Here is a 7,549-nt window from a genome sequence, read left to right as displayed (position 1 = left end):
TCGGCTGCACTTGCGAGACAAGTTTTCTGTATAGTTCTTAAAGTCTTTGTTTCGTGCTTCCGGAGCTACTTCAGACAATTGACCGGTACATAAAAAAGCGTGCGATATCTGGTCCATGCATGATAATGCTGAAAGTCCTGAACGAAAATATTCCGTTAGAATCTTTGTTTAATCTTTAGGTGTAGTACTAAATTCGCGTTTAAGGATAGTTTATCTCCACAGCAGTGCAATGTTGCCAGAATCATGCATTTGACTTGCCACGAAATGTTGCTAGCAACATTGATTGTCAAATGAGAAGAAGCGTCCAATTCATGAGCATCAGCTCAGAAGCAATTGGCAAATTTTGATACGAAAATTATTTTTAAACATATTAAGGGGTTTTATACCTTGTGAGCCCGAAAAAATGGATGACTGTCATAATTTTTTTTGAATATGTTTTAAAACTTTTATTCAAATGAGGCATACTACTGTGGGCAAAAAGGAAGGTGAATTTGGTTGTAAAATGAAAAATCTTTATTTATTCTTGTAAATAAATTTCATCCCCTTCAAAATAATCCCCTCTCGATGAAATACACTTACGCCAACGATTTTTCCAATCCCCGAAACATGCCAAATAGTCCATTTCCGGTATAGCCATCAGCACCTTCTTCGATTCAGCTTTTATCTCCTCAATCGACTCGAAACGCGTTCCCCGGAGTGGTCTCTTGAGTTTTGGAAATAGCCAGAAGTCACACGGAGTCAAATCAGGCGAATACGGTGGTTGCAGAACGATATGCGTGGAATTGTTGGCGAAATGGTCACGAAGAACGAGTGCAGTGTGAGACGGTGCATTATCGTGATGCAAAAACCAAGAGTTGTTGGCCCATAATTCTGGTCTTTTTAGACGAATTACTTCACATAACCGAAGCATAACGCTGAAATAATATTCCTTATTAACAGTTTGGCCAGGTGGAAGGAATTCGTAGTGCACCACACCACGAAAATCGACAAAAACTGTCATCATGACCTTTATTTTTGAACGACTTTGACGTGCTCTGTTCGGTCTGGCCTCGCCCTCAGCACGATATTCGTTTGATTGGTCGGTTGTTTCAGGGTCGTAAGCATAAATCCAAGTCTCATCTCCCGTAATGATGCATTTGAGCTTGTCCTGATAGTCTGAAAGCATTGTTTCACACACATCAACGCGACGACTTTTTTCCAAGAAATTGAGAGTTTTCGGTCCCAAACGAGATTTGACTTTTCGTAGGCCCAAATGGCCTTTCAAAATGGTTTTCATAGATCCTTCTGATATTCCGATCATATCAGTAAGGTTTTTAACAGTCAACCGACGATTTTTGAGCACTAACTCCTTCACTTTATTGACTTGTTGGTCATCTGTAGACGTCGATGGTCGTCCGAAGCGCTCCAAGTCATCAACACATTCTCGACCCTCTTTGAAGTCTTTGTACCACCTATAAACATTTTTCTGCGACATGGTCGAATCACCAAATGCCTTCTGCAACATGCTAAACGTTTCCGCAGCCGAAATTTCATACCGCAAACAAAATTTGATGGCACTTCTCAATCAAATCAGACATTGTAAAAATCGAAAAATGCACTCTTGGTCGTTTGGTAAACACAGCGTAAATATATTACTGATAATGACATTCACATGAAAGTTGGCCCGGATGTTATTAACAGTGCTGCCAACTCATGAAAAAAATAACTAGAGCGAAATTTTAATCCCGCGAAGTTTGACAAATAAATTCACCTTACTTATTGCCCACAGTAGTATATGATACTGAAGGGTAATTCTCGAAGAATACATTTTGGTGTTTTTATTTTAAAACGAAACGCCGTTTTTTAGAAGAGGCTCGCGGTGACCACGGTAGCGCATGAGCAGCTCAACTGAAATAAAAAAATTAAATGATTATTGTAGAAAAATGTTTTTTAGTGAATCTGAACGGTTTATTTACCAAAAAAATTTTTTTGTCGATATGAAAACCGCTTTGCACCAAAAAAAAAACGATTTTGGAGGGGTTGAAAAATTAAAAAAAAAAAATTAATTCCAGCGAATTATGCAAATATTTATAAAAAGTGAACCGTTCATATTCACGAGGTTGTAATTTCGAATAATTAAAAAAAGTTTATGCAAATTGGTCAAATAGTTTTTGATAAATAATGATCACCGCGACGGTAATTGTCAAAAAACACGCCTTCGAGATATTCGCGTCTAAAGTTTTGCGTGCACTTCATTTATGGATAAGCTCGCGCGCTTCCACGGTCTGTAACTTTCGTTCTAGTGCTCCGATATTTATGATTTTTTGAATTTATATTTTTAAGATGATGCACTTTTAGAATATGCCATAAAAAAGTTTTCGATTTTTTAGTCCAACACAAGGTATATAACCCTTTTACACACGTAGAGTATTTTACATTGACACAAGAACACATAAAAAAGTTTTACTAACTCTCTTTGCGAAAACGTTTCGCTTAAAAATGCCATGTCGACGGAGGATTTGAATTTAGACACTTCACTCGCAAACAAACTATCAGTTTTCGCTCAATTTTAAATGATTTTAATTTAATCTTACGGCGTGAACTGAGCATTACTTTGCCGTGAGATACATACGAAAATTCACGCATAGTTTACGTCGATGCAATTTTTAGGGATTTTTACAGGCAATTCACGTGAATCGTGTGCTTAGTACTATGACTTAAAAACAACTTAGATAAAGCTGGGCAATATGAAATATTAAACTACGTTTTTTACTTGGGCGCATACACAAAAGAAACAAACGCCAACCCTCAGAGCGATATAGAATTTCATTTCCTTTCTTTCGGTACTAAAGGTTTCTTTGCGCTTTGAACATTAGTTTTTGAATTATAGGAGTTTAATTCGATATCAATTGGCCCCAGGTGCGATGCTGGAAAAATTATTTTCTGATAGTTAGCAAAAAAAAAAAACTTAACTGAAATTTTTATTCATGCTGATGCAAATTGGAATTAATGCATTGAATGTTAAGCATTGATTAGTTATTAATTAGATTCAAGTAACGTCTTGACTGCGACTGGGAATTGTGTGTTTCTAAACTATGTTGAGTCGTTGTCGGCTGTTGTCTTGGACTAGCCTATCACATCTTCTTCGTTTTCCTTTATATCGAGGTGGAAAAGAATGATTTTGCCATTTGTTGAAATATGCAATGAAATGAAAATGCACAGTTTGCCGCTAAAATTCTTCTCAAAGCTAGTTCAAATTTCCCATTTGCTAGCATTTGCCACATTGCTAGCATGAACTACATTTTATTCACACGGCCGAATGTATCAGTGAAAGCACATAAAGGGAGAAATGCAATAATTTTAAACTAATAAATAATATTAAGGGGGTATTCTGGTCTAGACGCCTTAATTTTAGGTATTTTTAAAACTAAGATAAAAAAAATGAAACACATTTTTACTATCCATTTTTTTATGGTTTTTATTAATTTTGGAAAAGTATAAAAAAAAAATAATAAAAAAAATAAAAAAATCGTGGAATTACAGGCCGGCAGAGTGGGGGCTACATAAAAAACGGTGGTCCATGGTTGACATGATTCCAACCCTTTAAGAGATCTTAAACGAACAAATTAAAAAAATTCTCCATTAGTTAGGATGTCGCTATCGAATTACGCCAAATCAAAGAAAAAAAATTCCCAACATGGCGCCAACTTGAAAAAAACATTTTTTACCCTCTTTTTTTACCTTTTTTTTACCCTTTTTTTCAAAAATACTTCAAACATACATTTTTCAAAAACCGAGGCAGGCGCGATAGATAAATAGATGTATAATAAAAAGTTCTTATCAAACTTCAAAGCGATCACCAAGCCATCTCAAAAAAAGTATATTTGAGAAAATCGCATTTGAAGTTTGAGCGCCAATTCCAATAGAATAATTTAGATCATAATGTTTACTACTTACTCTGCATTAATCGGCGATATATTTCCAGGTATATATTATAGAAGTATAAAGTATATATATACCTATGTATAGAATAAATAAAGGTTGCGTGGGATACGAAAGATTTTCTGGAAAGAACGAGTCCTCAAGTCGTCCGGTAACATCTGCCGTTCATTGTGCGATTCGCTCCACTCGGCCGGCTTACACGCCGCCACGTCACTAAATCCGCTGTATCTCCGAAAATAATTCGAATTTTGGAAAATCCATTGAAGGGAAAAATTTTGAAGGTCTAAACTTTGAAAATCGATTTTTTCAACTTTCTAGACCAGAATACCTCCTTAATTAGCATCATCTGAATAATGAACTCTACGTTTTAGTTGACTTAAATTTTATTGTTTGCAAACCTTCATATTATCTCTAGGCAAACTTTTTAAAGTTTGTTTTCAGTTAGAAATTTTAATTTCTTTATTTTTTACATAAAAAAATATATGTGCATACATATGAACATATGAATTTATTCCATTAAAGCAGAACGTTTGTTTAACCAATTAAGCACCGTGATTTTCCTATAATAATTTAAAATACATAAGAGTATGATGAAAAGTGGATTAAAATTAAATAACATAAACACATAAAGCTGTGAGTAAAATTCTTGATTAAAAATTTTATAAATATATTTTAATTGCTAGGCGATTAACACATCTAACTTTTACTGAGAATTTACAATTCCGTTAAAGAAATGTATTAAATACATGCAAACACATATATACATACATATATATATAAATATATATATATATATATATATATATATATGCATAGGTATGTGTTTATGCATGAATTAAAAACAACAAAATTATTTTCTTTTACTAAATTAATTTCATTTACATACCAATGCCTGGCAAAGCTAAATTAAACGATGGTGCAGAAATAAATAAAGCAAAAATAAAACCCTTAAAGGAGCAACAAAAGTGGAATATTAAACAAGAAAGCGCACAGCAAAAAACAGCAAAAAAATCTACACTTAAAACTCAATTTAAATTTTATCGTGTTTGCATTTAGAAGAAATGCCGATTGACAGCTATTGCTGAAAATTACATCAACTATTTACAAAAGGGAAAATATAAATAAATAAAAGTGAAATTATATGCAAAGGCAAACAATAGCGACAACAAACAAGTGAAAATATAAATAAAATACGATATTTACAACCTGCCCACAGCAACGCGTTGCCACCTCTACATCACAAGCAACAAGTAAGTCCTTGCTATCGTCTTATCATTTTTTCTTCCTTTTTATAGAGTAATACTTCCCTTCTTTTTCTTTGTAATGTTTTGTGTATGCAAATCCGGAACAGCTTAGGCAATCGTTGACGACTACATGAAATGCTACCACCTTTTCATGAAGACTCACACACATTCATACGTACATATGTACTACATATACACACCATATACGGGTATTCGAGCGAAATATTGCGCAAGTTAATTCCGTTGCCAAAGCACTTCTGTGCATAAGTAAATTATTCGGTGAATGTTTTTTAAAAAACCTTAAGCAAAAACACGAGTAGTTTGTAAAAAATTTAAAAATAAAGTAGACATTCGGTTGTTGGAAATTTTACGTCAACTTTCACGTCACTTTTACTACCTGCTGCTTTTTGTTTTATAAATGTCGCCACAGCTGTACCGAGCATAAACATCAATCAACATCAGCAACAAATTTCGTAACATTAAGAGTTCGCCGTTGCTTTGCTTCGCGTTCATTCTAGGTTTTAGGCAAGTTCCACCATTTTTGATTTATTTATTTGCACCTTCTTCTTATTCTGCTTCTTAATTACCTGCCCATAAAGCGACCACAACTCCACTCAACATTCGCAAACACTCACGAGCACACCCACACATACACGCACCTATACATATTTATGTATACATCTTAGATATCTGATTTCCCTGCCAACCGGGGAGCTCACACTTTTGATGCCTCACTGCCACTGTTGATGCCTTTGGCATCAGTCAACACGCTGTCGACTCGCTGTCGGCTGGCTGATGAGCACTCATGACGGTTGCTGGCAGCGGTAGTTATATACCGTTATTTACTTGATGCCTACGGCTCAGCCTTCTGTTTGTGCTTTGTTGAGTCCGTAGGCGACCATTACGTTAATTTAAATTTCAAATGAAAACAGTAAATCACTCTTTGACTGCTTTCTAACTACATTCGTATTTAGCATGTGTGTGTGTGTGTGGGTATCAGTTTTAGTTTAGCTTTAATCCTTACGTAATACTCGATTTGCTACAAGCACATACCTTGAAGGCTCTCTCTACCTTGTGCCTAAGATACTATTACCTTCATCAAATTCTTATTGATGTTCATTAAGGTCCTCACAGTTGGAAATATTTATGGTGTTCACAATCGCTCTCCCTAATCGGCATACGGTGCGAAGGATGCAGATGCGCTTAATTAAATTTGAGTATAGCTATATTTTTAGTATACACTATATTTTATTGTAACGGTATTTTCATCTATATATAATTTGATGGGCATAACATTATTTTTCAACCGAAGATAAGTTAAATACTTTAAAATGAAAATAAAAAATGATATGAAATAAAAATAAATTCTAAAATCATTGTCTAACTGGTAGATATTGACCTACTTGAAAACCCTAAACGGACAGTCAGGCTGAATTCTTCCAATGAAAAGAAAAATACGACAGCATCTGCCTTATTGCCTTAAATATGGGACTCAACAATACCAATTTTTAAACTGACGTAGCTGAGTAGCTGAATGGGTTTCTGCGTACGTAGACGAACGAGTAAAAACATCAATATGTAGAGAAACTTTTCTCTAAAGAGATCGTCCCCCAAATGGCAATATTAAAACTCCAAGTACGTTTTTTCTCATAAAAACCATCTGCTCTTCGGGATTTGAAAAAGAAGATTAAGACGTACACCACGAAAATGGCCGATTTACTACTAATATTTCATAACTCTTGGTTGACCTTAACAAGAGTCTTTCATCAGTTTGGTGGTCGTAAGCAAGTGTCTATGTGGGCACCAATAGATCTCGGGTGCAAACGCAGCAATTTCCTTAGAAATGCTCTATAACACTGCATAGAACAAGAAACAACTATACGCAAACTCTCTTACCCTCGCACAGTGGTCGAAATAAGCGATCTAGGAGGTCTTAATTTAAAGAGATTGAAATTCAAAGTGGCGAAATGCCGCAAAAATTCTTTTCCTAGCCAATAATCCACTGCAGGGATTAGCATTATCTTTTTTATTGTTTTTGTTTTGCTTTGCTTTCAAACATAAGAATCGTTGTGTCAAGTGTAGATCAAAACTTTTTCGCCTTGCATACTGAAACTCGCTACATCAGTAAGCAAATTCAGTTTTATGACATAACTAAAATATGCTGTTTTATGATATGTCTACAAATTTTTTAATTAAAAATTGTAGTCAAAGTTAACCTTGCAAAAAAACCTAATGCGAGTATTGCGGAGAGCAAAACTCATGAAATTCAACCCTATTCAAGGTCATCTTTGTTTTGCTAATTGATGTGATTCGTAAATGTGCAAAATAAGTTGCTAACTTTTGCATACCCAAAACACATCTTCGCCAAGTTTCTTCCATTACTA

At 34.8% G+C, this 7,549-nt stretch overlaps 1 protein-coding gene across 1 annotated transcript in view; it reads left to right on the top strand.

Annotated features, from left to right (window-relative positions):
* Positions 1-5,092: 5,092 nt before the first annotated feature.
* LOC129242754 (connectin-like) overlaps positions 5,093-7,549 on the top strand; it is a 201,836-nt gene continuing 199,379 nt past the window's right edge. The window contains exon 1 of the mRNA XM_054879574.1: positions 5,093-5,171. The gene's annotated coding sequence lies outside the window, so the exon portion shown is untranslated. The remainder of the gene's footprint in view (positions 5,172-7,549) is intronic.

The sequence above is a fragment of the Anastrepha obliqua genome, chromosome 3 (assembly GCF_027943255.1).
Source record: "Anastrepha obliqua isolate idAnaObli1 chromosome 3, idAnaObli1_1.0, whole genome shotgun sequence".
Lineage (NCBI taxonomy): Eukaryota > Metazoa > Arthropoda > Insecta > Diptera > Tephritidae > Anastrepha > Anastrepha obliqua.
Note: the sequence above shows the minus strand (reverse complement) of the source record. Positions and strands in the feature narration are given on the sequence as shown.